General features: G+C 48.9%; 1 long non-coding RNA gene across 1 annotated transcript in view; it reads left to right on the forward strand.

Annotated features, from left to right (window-relative positions):
- LOC120391796 overlaps positions 1-6,860 on the forward strand; it is a 54,996-nt gene extending 48,136 nt beyond the window's left edge. The window contains exon 4 of the long non-coding RNA XR_005591487.1: positions 6,273-6,860. This is a non-coding gene — a long non-coding RNA (uncharacterized LOC120391796). The remainder of the gene's footprint in view (positions 1-6,272) is intronic.
- Positions 6,861-16,250: the final 9,390 nt, after the last annotated feature.

Genomic DNA, 16,250 nt, shown 5'->3' on the forward strand with positions numbered 1-16,250 from the left:
AGATGCCATTGAAAGCCCCAGCCACTGCAAACAGAATTCCCTCATAGATGTGCTATGTGGATGTTTTTCAGTAGTTAAACCTTCTCCTACAGTAACATTGGAAATGCAAATTCAATAGATTTACATTAGGGCATAAGACTCCCAGACTGAAACTGACCAGATACACAACAGAAACTAGCCCGTCTAGTTACACTTCCCTAGCTCTGCAAAGTCTAAAATGTGGAATCATAAACCTTGGCATTGACATAGTGCTTTAAATCTTCTAAACACCCAACGGACATTACATCTGATTTCTTTGTCTTTGTCTTTTTTTAGCCTTTTCAGTTTTAATAATCTAAGAGTGAAGGGAACTTTTTTTGGGCGGGGGAAATAGTACAATTTGTATCTTGATCGTGTTCCTTGAAATTAGGGACCCAAATTCTGCTGCCACTTACACCAGTGAAATCCAGAGCAACTCCACTGAGTAAATGCAGTTTCTCAGATTTATACAAGTGTAAGTGAGACCTGAATTTGATTTATTTGCATCCCCATGGGGAAGTTCAAAGGGAGAGAAAATAGGAATGTAATATTAAAACCAACAGCTTCTCACATCATCTACTGTACAATAATAACAGACAAACCAGGCTGTGAATAAACTTCTGCCTCTTATTTTGCTCCAGGTTAGCAGATGATGTTTAAGATACCTCTACCTTAATTAAACTCATGCAGTTCCTCGGTGAGAGTGGGAATGCGACTCTGGAAATAAAACCAAATGTTGGAGGAGCAGATGAAGGTTATTAGTGGGTCTCATTCTCCATGGTCCTGCTTTTTGTGTGGTTGTTGCCAAAGCAAAGTGGATGTAACCTAATTCCATCCTGACCTGGCAGCAGTTTGTGCTCACTTTTGCACTGGTGTAAATGACTGCACCAGGTGCAGGGTAAGAGAGAATCAGGCCCACAGTGTAGATAACTCATCTCCCAGCAACTTAAGCCTCTGTCATCTATTAGCATGAGGGATGTAGAGAAAGTCCAGGTGAAGAAATCCTTAAATAAAGTGAAAGGGGAAAGAAAATCTAAGCAACACTATTGAATGAAGCTCTAGGTAGCTTGCTCACCTGCTGTCTGCTTCTTAGCTGGGTCTTACCTGTATTTCCCTTCACACCAGCCAAAGCTGCTGTCACACTGAGCAGCCAGATATCAAGAGCTGCAAGGTGCTTCTGGCAATGCTGGAGTCACTTACAACCTGCCTTGCCGCTCTCGTTCTAAAGGAGCACCCACTATATAAGGTCATTGAGGAAGCCAGGAAGCACGAACTCACTATTGCTCCATCTCTGGGGAACGCCTCTAGAGGAGAAGGCAGCACCCTCCGTCCAGACCTTCCAATGTGCCTGCCAAAGAGAACTTGTTGGCTGGAGGGTTTAAATCTCTAAGCCAGAAGGGTGTGGGGAGGGATGGAGAACGTGAGCTGGAAAAGTAGATGCAGCTGTAATCAGAAACCATTTCAAAACCTCTGTGCCCGCATGCATATGCACACAAACATTATAATCTTTTATTTGCTATTGATATGATAGGGGCTGTCCTATTCGGATTTACTGGTACAGCTGCTTTTTAAAAAAATGACACTTTTCACCAAAACAAAAACCAAAACTTTGAAGTTGTTTCCATTTTGCAGTTTGAAATAGAATCCATTTTTCAAATTTTTCAAAATTTGTTTGTAACTTCCAGATATTTTGTTTGCCAAAAAAATGTGATTTTTTGATAAACTACTTTTTTTTCCCACTTACTAAAAAACAAAACAAAACTCAGGTTTGGGTAAACAGAACATTTTTGAGAATGCTTTTAACTAAAAGCAATTTTGATTTTAAATGTCACCAAAAAAAAGTGATAAATGAAAACTTCCCAAAAAGTCAATATTTTTCGCAAAAGTTTCAGTTAAAAAACAACAACAAATTTTCTGATGAAAACTCTTTTGTGAGAACAACGTTGACCAGCTGTACTTACTGGAGCATGTAGAACTGTCAGTTTATCAGCACAGAAATTACCAGATTGGATGAGAGCAGGGTCCATATATTGTAGTGTCCTGTCCGTAGCTACTTCAAGGGAAGGTTAAAAATTCTCATGCAGTAGGCAAGTATAGGATAACCTACCTGTTTCCTCCTGACCCCGTTACTTAGGATCTGGCTCATGCTCTGAAGCAGATGGGTTTAGATCCCTTGATAAACGTCCTGTTGGTTTATTTATTTACTAGTTCCTGTTATCACTCTGAATGTTCTTGTTATCCCGTCCTTTTTCAAAAATAAGTGATCAACAATCATCACGGGGTTTGAAAATGGAGCATAGCCCGCTCCAAACATAAAAACCTGCAAACTTCCTGCTAAGGCAAAGTTACACATTGTACATTACTTATCCAAAGAACCTGGCTAAGGATTATGGTTTACTGGCTGGGGATCCCTCCTCCTCCTCTGAGTATGCTAAAAAGAGTAACCACATTTCTCAATACCTGTCCTCTTTTTGGTGCTTCTCTTGTGTACAGACGTGGTTTGAAAGCTTTTCCTTCATAAGGACAGTCCATATTTATACCACAATTCCCCAGGAGGAGAAGTCACATTTTTCTAATAGCAGCAAGTTTTTGTATTGCACATTAACAATAAAAGGGAAATTAATTTGTCGTTCTGTTTCAATGTAGATCCTTTGCTGGAGCCTTGAGTAAAGAGGTTGGGGATCTTTCGGAAGGTGGCATTTTGTCATAAGATAACTCTCTTTATAATCATTTCCTCCCCAAACCATCTAATCCCTGGCCACAGCCACATGTGCAACTTTCCATCAGAGAGCCTCCCTATGAATAAAAATATGGATCTTAAATAGAGTCAGATGCCTTGGAGAGGATGGTGTGATGAGATTGCCTACAATGCCATGCGGCCCATCTGTGACTGCTAGTAGCAAATACCTCCAATGGCCAGAGATGGGACACTATGCACTCACCCGTGGGTTCCACAAGCAAGCAAGTAGGTGAGCAGAGGTAGCCCATTGGGGCCAGGACTGTGTCTTCATCTGTATTTGTACAGCACCCAGCACAATGGAACCCCAGTCCCGCCTGGGGTGATGGGCACCACTGCAAAATAAGTGAGCCAACAATCATAAGGGGGTTTGAACCTGGAGCATAGTCAGCTCCAGGCGTCATGATAAAAGAACGCACTGTAATTAATGGCGTGGAGAGAGTAGAGCAGGAACTTCTCTTCCCGCTGTAAGAAGCAGGGGACATCCAGTGAATCCAGAAGGTGGCAAACTGGTAACTGATCAAAGGAAATACTTTTTCACACCACACACAGTTGGTTTGTGGAGCTCCCTGCCATGAGATCTCGCTGAGGCCAAGTGTTTAGCAGGAGTCAGAAAAGGACTGGACATTTATAAGTTAAAGTCTGTGAGCCATTTATACAGGAAGGGACTATCATGGTCATCTAGTCTGACCTCCTGCACATCGCAAGCCACAGAACCTCACCCACCCTCTCCAGCAAGTGACCTCTGCCCCATCCTGCAGAGGAAAGTCAAAACCCCCCACGGTCTCTGCCAGTCTAAGCTGGGGGGAAATTCCTTCCCGACCCCAAATATGGCAATCAGTTAGGCAAGACCCACCAGCCAGACAGCTGGGAAAAAATTCTCTGTAGTAACTCAGAGTCCTCCCCATCTAGTTCGGGTGACCAAATTTCCCTATGCTGAATACGGGACACCTGATAAAATTACTCGTATTCAAGCGAGTTCAACAGCAATCAATCAACTATGCAGTACAAACGTTCAAATTAGCATCAAGTTGACTGAGCCTCTGTTAAAAAGACAGCAAGGGGAGGAGCACGGAAAGGGCCGATGGGTGCCCGCACTCACCAGCCACCGCTGCTCAAAGCGTGCAGCCAGTGCCGGCCAGAAAAGGGACAGGGGGCGGGGCCCTGCTAGCCGAAAGCTGGCACGCAGCAGGGGTGCGCTGATGGAGGCGGCAGGAGGACTGGCAGGCCCAGCGCGCTGCATCTTCACTCCACCACCAGCCTTGCACACCCAGCCCCATCGTCAGCTACTGGACCCTCCCACTCACCTCTGCTGGGCAGGTGGCTGGCGAGTAGGGATCTGGCCAGCAGCAGGACCCTCCAGTACTGATGGGGGGACAGAAAATATGGGACAATTTGCCCATTTTTAAGAAAAAGTCGGGACACCCGCAGGAGAGCTTAAACGTGGGACTGTCCCTTTAAAAACGGGATGTCTGGTCACCCTAATTATGGGTCTTCTGTGCCTGATTGCAGAGGATGCAAGTCTGCTACGACCATGTGCTCCGAAGCCTGGACTCTTTAGCTCAAGCTGCAGCAGCTCATGCTTTTAGCTCTGGAGCTCCCTGGTACAATTGTGTTAGCCAAGATAGCAGCCATCACACGTCCTCTCCCGCATCGAAATAACCTTTGGTCTGGGGGAAGGCGCACTGGGCTGGGACACAGAGAGGATTTTTGCTAGGGGGGGCTAGACTAATTTGAAAGCTGATTTCAGCAGAGCCCACAAGGCCGTGTGTGTGTGTCCTTGTCTGCAGGTAGGGGAGTGCAGGGTAGGAAGAAGTCAGCGGCTCGAAAGGGGAGGAGAAGCAGAAAGTTTTTCTGTTGCGCCTAATCCTAGAATAGAAGAGAACAACTTGTCGGGGGTTGTGTCTTTGCCTGTTTGTGGTGCCTAATGGGTGTGAAGCGGTTTTGGAAGATCTGGTGCATACCGTGTAGTTCCCTTTCAGCGTCTACACATAGCACAAGCTGCATCACAAATTCCGATGAGAAGTCGGATGCAAAATTTGTAACAGTGAGGGTGATTAACCACTGGACCAACTTCTGAGGGATGTGGTAGACTCTCCGTCACTTGAGGTCTTTAAGTCAAGACTGGATGTCTTGCTAAATGACATGCTACGGCTCGAATGAAAGTTATGGGCTTGATGCAGAAATTACCTGTGATTTTGAATGACGAGAAGGTGCATCACACGCAGGGCTCAGGAGAGATTCTCTCCCCGTGACTTCCGCCATTCTACGCCTTGCTGCCTAAAGTGGTACGTAGGTGGGCAAAGTTGGAGAAGAGGAGGGTGTCTGGAGCCAACGTGTTGTGGTCATATCAGCCCTGCTTGTCAGGAGATGTTCTCTCTGCACAGTGGCATTCTTCCTCTGAGCCATTGCTTGTGATTATTTATAATGTCGCACCAGAAGCCTTAACTGAGATTTGGGTTCCATTGGGTTTGGCATTGTCCAAACAGTTCCTGTTGAGAAAAACGTATTCTTTAACTAGACAGGGTAGTAGAGGGAAACAGAGGCAGGATGAAAGTCAGATCAAAGCAGGTCCCTAGCAGAGATAAGAATAGACCCAAGGTCTCCTGACCCCACTCCAGTACTCTGGCCACTAGACCACACTGCCTCTTTGCTGACTGCCTCTCTTAGGTTTCTGTGTATCAGCTCTCACTGCGGTATCTAAGCATTGCACACAGTCAAGATATGTGTAAAGCCGGAATAACAAAGTCTGTTTTCTTTCTCCACCCCTCCAAGGCAGAGGGGTGTGACTGTGTGTGTAGGACGTTATTGTTTTGTTTTGATAGCATTGATCTGAGGGAAAGGAACCCAGTAGGTTCCATGAGCCAGCAGATTGAACAAGTTTCCCCCCCTGAAGGGAAAGGGGAACTCTGGATTCAAACCAAAGGAATCACTGGTCAGTCCTTGCCCAAAGAACAACTTTCCTCCGACCTAACCTTAAATAACAGAGTGTATCCAACTATCTACACTGTTAGCAAGGAAAGTTCCCGCCCATGAAATCCTGAGTTAACCCTGATGAGTCATTGCCACACATGGTATCACAATGTGTCTCTTTCTGCGTCCCTCCCACATCTCAAATGGATAGGTGCCATATAGTGGTTTGCTATTTATTCCTCTCCTGGGCATGATACTTTAGCTCAACAAGAAACAGCTTCTGCTTTCAGCTTCAGAAGGTCCCCTGCTTTCAGCAGCAGAAGGTCCCCCTCAGTTGCTGCAGGTGATACGACCCTGTAGTGTTGTTACCTCGTATTTTATAATATTTAGCACTTACAGTATATAATGCTCTTTATTCATGAGCTCCATGGAGAGGGACCATGCCTTCTCCTCTGGAAGCCACCTAGCACACTATGGCCCAAGTGGAGATAATAATAACAATTAAACAGGTCCTGAAGCCCTTTCCAAAGCTGGGAAAAGCAACCGTATCACCATGTTACAAGCATGTCTCACACAACTTGGCCCATTATTATTCCTTTTATAGGACTTTAAATATCTGTGGTGCTGCCCAGGGAAAGGTCCGTGCCACAGACCATGCAAAGACAGAAGTGGAGGCAAAGGAGACGACAGATCACACTCGGTGCAAGGTGTGGCTTTTATAACTTGAATGCCTGGAACTCCTGCCATTTACAACATCATGGCATCTGTGGTGATGCAAGAAGCCACATTACAACTTATCAGATCTCAAGCTAGGCAGACCATCACTTGATTGCTATAGGGGTCTCCGAGAATTTTTCCACCATTCCAGCTACATACTGCATTATTGCATAATAGGTCTGCTACTTTATTAGCCACCCTTGTAGGCAAGGTACTATACCAGTTAAACCAGTAACCTAATACAGTCTGATGTATCCTGTGTCTTAAATCCATGGAGCATTCAACCCAAGAGGGATTTCAATTCAGATGCTTGAATTAAGTAAATAATTATCCGGTTTATTGAAGTCCCAATTAAAGCACCAACCTAGTGAGATCACACCAAAGACATGACTTTGCACAGGGTCTCACATTGCTATGTCATCTGTAGCATTGGACATTTGTAGTTGGGTACAAGCCTCGCACAATGAAGTAGGCACCACAGATCGATGTGGGCGAAGAGTGGATTGTTCAGTTGGAAAAAAAGTTGGCAAAAAAATTAATTTGGGGTCAAACCAAAAATGCAACTTTTCCAACTTTTTGGTGAATCAAAAAGTTTAAAAAATAGTTTGGGATCACACAAAACATTTGATTTTGATTATTTTTTCATCTTTTTAAATTATTTTTTAATTAATGGAAATTGCAAAACGAAAAGCTGTTTTGAATTAAAAAAATCAAAAAGCTTCATTTCTGTCAGATTTTATTTCAAAGTCCTTCTCCCCAATTGAAACAATTTGGCGAAGTTCATATGAATTTGCAAAATGTTTTGATGTTGCCAAACCTGCGGTTGGTTTTTTGTGTGTGGCCAAAATAGCATTTTGGTGGAAAAATATCTAATCATGGATACTTCCACTTCTGTATCCCATGAGGCTCTGTTGGATGCGAATATGGGATGCCAAGCAGAAACATCTGTCTCTCTCTCTAGAAGAATGGAAGCTTCCCATTTATAGTTAAAAATATGAACCATCTAGTTCAGAAGGAAGAAATCATATTACAGAAGCACTTGTAAACCCCAGTCATGATCAAAACCTCACAGTCCTAGGTTCTGTACATACACATAGCGAAAGACAATTACTGCCGTGGAAAGCTAACTAAATAGACAAGCCAAAGAGTGGAAGGACACCCTTAAATAAAATCAAGTCCCAAGTTTATACGTAGATGTGAAATGGCTAATGATTTGTCTTCCCTTCTGAGCTGCAGATATTCCATGTAAACATATGGGCAAAGGATAAGAACCCCTGGGGGATTTTCACTTAGCCGGAGCCTGCATCTTTAGGTCTTAATTGTAAAAACTTTATAACATTTTGCACTTGCATAACACCTTTCAGCGGACACTCCCAAAGCTCTTTGTAAAGCTGGAAAGGTGTGACTGCCCCTGTCTGGAGGGGAAATTAAAGCACAGAGAGATGAAGTGGTTTGCCCAGATTCTCATAGCAAGTGAATGGCAGAGTCCAGAAAAGAACCAGGCGCCTGATCTCCCAAACATGCCATCAGGTATTGTCTGTGAATAATCTAGGTGGTGGGCAGGGCGTGAACATCACCTAAGGTTTTGAAGGAAAGGAGAGAATATTTGAAAATAAACTATACAAAGTGTTTGAACCTGCTCTTAAAAATCCCCAATGATGGAGATTCCATAACCTCCCTAGGCAATTTATTCCAGTTCTTAACCACTCTGACAGCTAGGAAGTTTTTCCTAATGTCCAACCTAATGTCCATCCTCAGAGCCATTGTTGTTATAGTTATTTGTTATTACACAGTAATAATGAAATTTGGGGTTCCTTTGTGTTAGGATCTGCTGAGAAGAGCTCACAGTCTGAACAGGCAAAGCATGGGAAAATGACTTCCCAAACTGATACAGGAGTACAGTGGCAGAGCCAGGGTTAGTACCAGGTTTCTATCACTTGCTGCTATGCCCTCACCATTAGTCATGGTGGAGAAGCATCACAGAGTCGCCTGGTGGCAACAGAACAAGTGCCACCAAATTATTTTCACTCGTGGTCTAAAGGACTGAGGGGGGCTGATGACAGTTGAGGTTCCTTTCACTTCTAGGCCACCAATTTGCTTTCAGTCCAGGTTGGTAGCCATCAAAGGTTGTCTCCATCTAAAGGCTGTGTGTGTGTGTCAAGTCAGTGGTCTTACCCAAGCTGTCCACATGACAAAACTACCCCCCTGTCCTCACCCCAGCTGGCACCTGCTGGTCCCACGGTTGGCAGCCTTAATAGAGAGAGGAAGGAAGGGACGGTCCATGAAGAGCAAACTCCTCTTTCTGCAGCAGAAGTGGTCTCTCCAGATCAGGGCTAAGGCACAGTGGCAGTGAGAAACTTACTGTGCCCTGCCGCTTTCCATTAACAGGGAACCTCACATCCTGTGGTGCTGGAACAGTTTGTATTGTGGGGGCGCTAAGGGTGCTAAGGGCCGGGGGGGCAGTAAGGGGACAGAGAGCAGGGGGCGGTTGGATGGGGGTCCAGGGGCAGTTGGGGTGGGGTTTGGATAGAGGTCCGGGCAGTCAGGGGACAGGGAGCAGGGGTGGTTGGATAAGCGTGGGAGTCCTGGGAGACCTATCAGGGGGCGAGGGTGTGGTTCCAAGGGGCGGTTAGGGGCGGGGATGTGGATAGGGATCTGGGCAGTCAGAGGACAGGGAGTGGGATGGGGGGTTGAATAGGGAGTGGGGACCCAGGGGGAGGTTAGGGGCAGGGGTGTGGATAGGGGTCGGGGCAGTCAGAGGACAGGGAGCAGGGGGTTGGATGGGGGTGGGGTCCCGGGGGTGGTTGGGGGATGTGGATAGGGTCGGGGCAGTCAGAGGACAGGGAGCAGTGGGGTTGGATGGGGTGGGGTCCTGGGGGTGGTTGGGGATGTGGATAGGGGTCAGGGCAGTCAGAGGACAGGGAGCAGGGGGTTGGATGGGGGTGGGGACCTGGGGGGGGTTTGGGGCTGGGGTGTGGATTGGGGTCGGGGCAGTCAGAGGACAGGGAGCAGGGGTTGGATGGGGTGGGGTCCCGGGATGGTTAGGGGCGGGGGGATGTGGATAGGGGTCGGGGCAGTCAGAGGACAGGGAGCGGGGGTTGGATGGGGTGGGGTCCTGGGGTGGTTGGGGGATGTGGATAGGGGTTGGGGCAGTCAGAGGACAGGGAGCAGGGGGGGTTGGATGGGGGTGGGGTCTCAGGGGGTGGTTAGGGGCGGGGATGTGGATAGGGGTCGGGGCAATCAGAGGACAGGGAGCAGGGGGTTGGATGGGGTGAGGTGCCAGGGGTGGTTAGGGGCGGGATCCCTGGAGGGGGCAGTCAGAGGACAAGGAACAGGAGGGGTTGGATGGGTCAGGGATTCTGAGGGGGGCAGTCAGGGGGCAGGAAGTGGGAGGGGGCGGGGGCCAGGTTGGGGGGGCACAGGCTTCCCTACCTGGCCCTCCATATAGTTTCGCAACCCCCATGTGGCCCTTGGGCCAAAAAGTTTGCCCACCCCTGATCTAGGAGAAGATTGAACAGAGCTTCACTGCAAGAGAATCTCACTTTACATTGCTTGGAAATGGCTCCGCTTACTGGTCCCAGGACGTCTCTGCAGGTACAAGGGAGCCTAGGAAAGACTTTCATTGCGAAGAGCTCAGGGCTAGAATCTCAGCTGGCTCTTAACTCAGCGGAGCTAGGCCCTTTCACACCAGCTGAGATCTGGGCGTCGGTGTCTCTGATAAAGGAAGGGAGGACACTGATCCGGAAGGACCAGCAAACCAGGCCTTGAAGCCTATGAAGCTATGTGTATTGCCAACCCTAAGTATTATAATAGCATGAGTTAGGGTCCAGTCAATTTATCTAATCAATTTTGGGTGCTTTTTGCTTTCTTGAGTCATTAGGGTGCAACCAGGTCATATTTTCAAGCTTTTCTTTGCAACCATCAGAGAAAACCCGGTAACGTATTTATTTTTATTTTTTTTAGTGAAAGCTGAGATTCTCACCTAATCACGTGCCTCCAGGAGCTGGGGCTTTTGGAAAAATGCCAAATATTGTGAGACTTGCAATTAGATGGCAAGAGTTGGCAACACTGGCAGCAAGACTGTCAGCTCTTTGGGGCAGGGACCATCATGTTGTTTGTGCAGTGCCCAGCACAATGGTGTCCTGGTCTAAGACTAGGGCTCATAGGAGCTACCACAATATAAATAAATAATAATAATTAATAGTGCATCCCTATACAAAGGTTTTGGTTGTGGGATCAGGTAGGACAGGGTGTGCAAACTATGGCCCGGGAGCCGCATCTGGCCCTTCAGATGTTTTAATCTGGCCCTCAAGCTCCTGCTGGGGAGCAGGGTCTGGGGCTTGGCCCACTCCACATGTGCCGTGGCTCTGCACGGCTCCCGGAAGCAGAGGCATGTCCCCGCTCCAGCTTCTATGCGTAGGGGCAGCCAGGTGGCTCTGCACGCTGCCCGCGCCCCAAGTGCCACCCACGCAGCTCCCATTGGCCAGGAACCATGGCCAATGGGAGCTGCAGGGGCAGCGCCTGTGCACAGGGCAGCGCGCAGAGCCACCTGGCCACGCCTCTGCTTAGGAGCCAGAGAGGGGACCTGCCGCTGCTTCCGGGAGCTGCCTGAGGTAAGTCCGCCCAGAGCCTGCACCCCTGACCCGCTCCTGTGCCCCAATCCTGATCCCCCTCCCACCCTCTGAACCCCTCAATCCCAGCCCAGAGCACCCTTCTGCACCCCAAACCCCTCATCCCCAGCCCCACCCCAGAGCTCGCACCCTCAGCTGGAGCCCCCACCCTCCCCACACACCCCAGCCCGGACCCCCCTCCTGCACCCTGAGTTCCTCATTTCTGGCTCCACCCCAGAGCCTGCACCCACAGCCGGAGCCCTCACCTCCTCCTGCACCCCAACCCCCAATTTCGTGAGCATTCATGGCCCGCCATACAATTTCCATACCCAGATGTGGCCCTCGGGCCGAAAAGTTTGCCCACCCCTGAGCTCGGAGGTGAACCTTCATCCTGTATTTTAAGAGACATCCCTTGTTTGATGTCTCACCACCTTTCCTCACTAAGGAGCTACCGAGACGCAATTGATCAGATAAAGAAAGAATCAGACACTGTGAAACAAATGAGAGTTTTGTCCCAGGAATGAAACATGCTGGGAGGGTGCCCCTTAAAAATAGCTTTACTCTGGATTTTTAATGCTGTCATTCCTTTCCTTGAAACGTAGTCCAGTTCTGGTCACCAGATCTCAAAAAAAGGATATGGAAGAAGACGAGTGGGTTCAGAGGTAGGAGGTGATTACTTCCCGGTAAAGAGAAATTGGAAAGACTGAGTCTGTTTTCTATAGCTCAGAAATGAAGAGGACAGGATGGAAAAATATTGACTGGGAACTTCTGTTCATGCTGACTCATAATACAAGAACAATGGGGCATTCCATGAAATGAAATGACAGCAAATCTAAACTAATAAAGTGAATTAACCTGTGGAACTCCCTGCCACAAGTGTGCTTGAGGCCAAGAGCTTAGAAGAGTTAACCAATGATATTTAGGTGGATAATGGGCACATAGAGCATTGTGCTAGGGGGAAAAAGTAGGAGAGTTATTAACTCTCCTGCTTCAGGACATAAGCCAGCCTCTAATTAATGGGGGTTAAGAAGAGATTTTCCTGTGGTTGTTCTATAATTACCTACTTCAGGGTTTCTTACACCTTCTTCTAAAACAGGGGTTCTCATACTGGGGTTCAGGACCCCTCAGGGGGTCACGAGGTTATTACATGGGGGGTCGCGAGCTGTCAACCTCCACTCCAAATCCCGCTTTCCCTCCAGCATTTATAATGGTGTTAAATATATAAAAAAGTGGTTTTAATTTATGATGGGGGTCTCACTCAGAGGCTTGCTATGTGAAAGGGGTCACCAATTAAAAAGTTTGCAAGCCACTGTTCTAAAACATCTGGTACTGGCCATTGTCAGAGACAGGATACAGGACTGTATGCACCACTGGTTTGGTCTGGTCTGACAGTTCTTATGTTCCTATTTTGAGGCTGTGTGATCAGAAAGCCATCATAATTCAGAGACAGCCATTTATGTCAGATTATTTGTGGTGATTGGTTTTTGGATGGTGTTCACTTTGATTTTAGGGCTTGCCTACATGGAAACTGGAACTAAAATGACTAAATCGATTAAAAAATGGTGTTAGTAATACCAAAATATGGCTTTCTTATTCTGAAATAAGTGTCCACACACGGCCTTGCACTGAAACAGCTGCCAACGGGAATTACCACCAATATAGTTATTTTGGTTCACAATCCTGAATAGCCCAGCCCTTAAATTGGTGTCAATTCTGTTGGTAAATTACCATTGTAAGCTAAATCCATGGAAGCAAAGTTTAAAGTACCTCTCCAGTAGGGGCTTGTATCATTTAACTAGACTGATTCAAAATCAATTTAGTTACATCAGGGCAATTTTTCTAGTAGAGACAAGGCCAAAATTCAACTTTATAATAAACCCAGTGTAAGGACTGATCTACACCTAAAACTTAGGTTGACCTCTACCTATGTTGTTCAGGGGTGTGAAAAATTCACACCCATGAAAGACGTAGTTAAGCCGCCATAAGCCCTGGTATAGACACCACACTAGATTAATGGAAGAATTCTTCTCCCAGCCTAACTACTGCCTCTCAAGGGCAGGATTTACTGTGCTTCTGTAGTGCTCATAGTGTAGACATATTCTAAGGAATCCCAAATGTCTGAGCACTAAAGCCAGGCTGGGATGATGGGTGGTGAAAGAGGAAGGGGAAGCAGGCAAAGGAGCATTGTCCTCGAAAAAAGAACAGGAGACTACTCTTAAAAGCACTGTTGAAAGGACCTGAAAACAAATGCAGATTAGGAAGCAGAGCAGAACTATGCAGCAGATCTTCCAGCAGCTCCACTAGAGATGGATCACGACCATACAAGGCTGCTTTGTCAAGTGAAGGTCCCAGGGGAAGGGGATGAGCCAGCTGGGATCCAGGCATTTCTTTATTAATGGGACCTTGTTTTATGAAACCTAGATCTTTGCTCTATGTCTAGATTGAGACAATAGTACCTAGCTCTTATATAAAGTACCTTTCAGCCACAGCTCTAGAAGTGCTTTACACAGTGTCATTATACCCATTTTACAGGTGACACCCCTGGATTGTAGATTGTTCATCATCTGCAGGGGGTGGCAATTCAAACTCTATCGAAAAGCAGGAGCATCTGCTGCCCCTCAGATCAAGAGCCCATGTGCCACAGTTGAAGGCTGTAGCAGACTCAAAGATCTCTATTTTTAGACTAGCCACTAGAAGGAGACAGAGCACCAGGCTAGGTAAGGTGAGTTACAAAAGCACTGGCTGGATCCCTCTGCAGCAGGAGGAGCCACCAAGGGGATCTCGATTAAGGAGTTAATACAGTTTCAGGCTGTTTGTCTCCTGGCCTGATTTTTTTAATTTACACAGAAATCAGGCAGAGCTGCAGGGAAGAGTGCCATGGACTGCAGCTGATTCCCTTCCCCCACCCCCTCTCAACTTTGAGGTACGGGGGGGAGTGTTAACGGGCTAGACTACAGTTGTGGTGGTCGTGGGTTCGTGCCTTGCTTGATCTCACTGAAAGGCCACCTCGAATTCCCCCCACTGCAAAATGGGGACCTGACCCATATGGGTAGGGACCTCAAAGGTGGGTAGATGTGATGCTGGCCACACCACTCCCTTATGTACTGTTGGCTATGGAAACTGAGGCACCTTAATTCACATCAGCCTGATGAGCTGCTTGATTTGACCCCGTTCTCAGGCCCTGACACCCCCCGCACCTAAAACTCTGTAGTGTACCTGCTAAAGGGCATCCATGCTGTGATGAAGGTAGGAAGGAGATGCCGGCGAAGATGCCCTGCATAGGGAGGGGACCCGTGAAGGGGGAGAGGAGGATGAGGTGCTGGGGCAGCAGGGAGGAGAGGAACAGAACAGCTGGAACACGAGATGAAATGAAGAGTGAAAGCAGGCAGCGGGCCTGGTTGGTGCCTGCCAGGGACCATGTATCAGTCACTCACTCCTATGCAATGAGGGTGTACAAGGCTCCTGCTGACATGGTGGAGAGGTCTGACCCAAGCAGTGGGGCAGGTAGAAAAGCAGGCCCAGGGAGCCAGACTCTGAACTGGTGAGACTGGGGCTACACCAGCTTGAGATGTCGGCTGGTGAAACCCTTCTCCCATTAAACACACAAACACTCTCCTAATATTGCCCTGCAGACAATTGCTGTCATGGCCAGAGGGCTGTTGTGCCATGGGGGAAGGAGGCTGGAAGGGGTCATCCAGTGGACAAAAGCTTCTTTCCCCCCACAACATATTCACCCTTCCCCAGGATTCTTGGGCTACAATAACTTGAGTATTAATTTTTGTGGGAGCCACTTGTCTCCGCTGATTCCCCCCTGCTTGGAGACGTCTGGGATACAGAGGCCAAGTCTCGGGCCCTCCTGGGAAAATTCCCTGGAGATCGGTCTGAGTATGGGAGGGTTTTGCCTCTCCCTGAAGCATAAGTTTCTGGCCCCTGCCAGAGGTAGAAGACTTGGCTACAGGGCCTGGTGGTCTGATCTGGCATGACAGGCGGTCAGATATGGGGCTACAGGGGTTGATGATCTGATACAGCATGGGAGGTGGCTATAGCAGGGGTTCTCAAACTGGGGGTTGGGCCCCCTCAGGGGGTCGTGAGGTTATTACATGGGGGCGTTGCGAGCTGTCAGCCTCCACCCCAAACCCTGCTTTGCCTCCAGCATTTATAATGGTGTTAAATATATTAAAAAGTGTTTTTAATTTATAAGGGGGCTTGCTATGTGAGAGGGGTCACCAGTACAAAAGTTTGAGAACCCCTGGGCTATAGAGATACAAGGCTATAGGGATTGATGGTCTGATCTGGCGTGTCAGGGGATTGGATTATAGGGACTGGTGGTTGGATTATAGGGACTGATGGTTGGATCTTGCATGGCAGTGGGTTGGATATGGGGCTGATGGAGCTCAGCACTCCCAAGACAACACTATCCTTGTGCACTCTTGGCAGAGGAGAAGAGGAGGGGGCTACGCCAGGTCTGTTCCAGCCTCTCAGTTCCCTGCCATGCTTGTGAGCAGGGCTGTAGTAGGTCAGAGTCAGCGGGGGGTACTGCAGGGTTGGTGGGCCAGGGAGGCAGCGCAGTGGTGGTCCTGGCCAGCAGGGGGTGCCACGAGGCTGATGGGCAGTGGCAGCGGCACAGTGGGGGTCCCGGCTGGCAGGGGCCCGCCGCAGGGTGGATGTGCGGGGCGGTGGTGCAGTGGCAGGTACCTGCCAGCAGGAGGCGCATGGGATGGGTGGGCCAGAGAGGCGGCACAGTGGCACGTGCCCGCCAGCAGGGGGCAGCACTCTGGCGAGTCCTGACCAGGAGGGGTGCTGTGGAATGTCGACGCAGTGGTGGGTCCCAGCCAGCAGGGGGCACCGCAGGGCGAGTGGGCCAGGGCAGCAGGAGGTAGCGCACTGGCAGGTGGCCACCAGCAGGAGATGCCGCAGGGCGCCGGGGTGGCAGCGCAGTGGCTGAGTCCCAGCTGGGAGGGGGGCCGTGGAATGATGGCGCAGTGGTGGGTTCTGGCTGGCAGGGGGGCGCCGTGGGGTGACTGTACGTGGTGCATTGGCAGGCGCCCACCAGCAGGAGGCGCCGCAGCACAGTGGGTGAGTCCCCGCCGGGAGGGGCGCCGCGGGGTGGGTGGGCCGGAGTGGCGCAGAGGCAGGTCCCGGCCGGCAGGGGGCGCCGCCAGGCGAGTGGGCCGGGGTGGCGGCGCAGGGGGGGTCCCGGCCAGCAGGGGGCGCCGCGGGGTGGGTGGGCCGGAGTGGCGCAGAGGCAGGTCCCG

The sequence above is a fragment of the Mauremys reevesii genome, linkage group 26 (genome assembly GCF_016161935.1).
Source record: "Mauremys reevesii isolate NIE-2019 linkage group 26, ASM1616193v1, whole genome shotgun sequence".
Lineage (NCBI taxonomy): Eukaryota > Metazoa > Chordata > Testudines > Geoemydidae > Mauremys > Mauremys reevesii.